Here is a 1018-nt window from a genome sequence, read left to right as displayed (position 1 = left end):
ACCTCCGTCCTCCCAGCCACTCACCACACCTCCTCCGCCGCCTCGAACCTCCTCCTTCATTTCTGTTTCCTCTCTCTTGCTTTCTCTCTCTCTCTCTCTCTCTCTCTCTCTCTCTCTCTCTCTCTCTCTCTCTCTCTCTCTCTCTCTCTCTCCCTCTCTCTCTCCCTCTCCCTCTCGCTCTCTCTCTCTCTCTCTCACTTTTGCTCTCTAGCTCGCTCGCTCTCTTCTCCTCTCTTCTCTCCCTTTCCTTTCGCTCCAAGCCGATGTATTTAGTTCAGTGTGTTCAATCGGTAGCCACCCTCTCACTGCTGCTATTTGTGCTCGGTGTCGCTACATCCTGTTTTTTGTTTTTTTTCCCTCTTGAATCACGACTTCTCATCACATTTCTGCAAGCTACACACTGCTCCTCTTTATTTGTGTTCTTAGTGACCTCGCACCTCCTTAGAAACACTTTGAAGACATTGCAAGAAAGGAGATTCTCTGTGAGACGTGTCAATGTTCACGTCTTTCTATGTACATACTACAACACAAACCATCAGCAGTGCTTTACCATATCTGCTTTGTGTTCACTGCCGGCTACGTAACACCGTGCCTGCTGTCCCAGACGCTGTGTATTGATAGCAAACCGACACAAGCCACACACACACACACACACACACACACTTCTCCCTCATTTACATGAATCAGCATAGGACAAGCAGTGTGAAGGGAGGAGGAGAGAGAGAGAGATGCCGAGAGAGACACAGTGAGGGTGAGAGAGAGATAGAGTCAGATGCCTTCTGGGTTAATACACATTTTTATCTGCCAAATCACCTCTTTGCCTTGTCTTTATCTTTGTGCCATGGAAGGGAAGTGGAGCTGTCCATCAACAAAGAGTGAGAGAGAGAGAGAGAGAGAGAGAGAGAGAGAGAGAGAGAGAGAGAGAGAGGGAGATAGAGAGAGAGGGAGAAAGAGGGAGGGAGATAGAGAGAGAGGAAGAAAGAGGGAGGGCGATGGAGAGGAGAGGGAGGGGGTCCAT

Source organism: Gadus macrocephalus, chromosome 10 (assembly GCF_031168955.1).
Source record: "Gadus macrocephalus chromosome 10, ASM3116895v1".
Classification (NCBI taxonomy): Eukaryota; Metazoa; Chordata; class Actinopteri; order Gadiformes; family Gadidae; genus Gadus; species Gadus macrocephalus.
Note: the sequence above shows the minus strand (reverse complement) of the source record.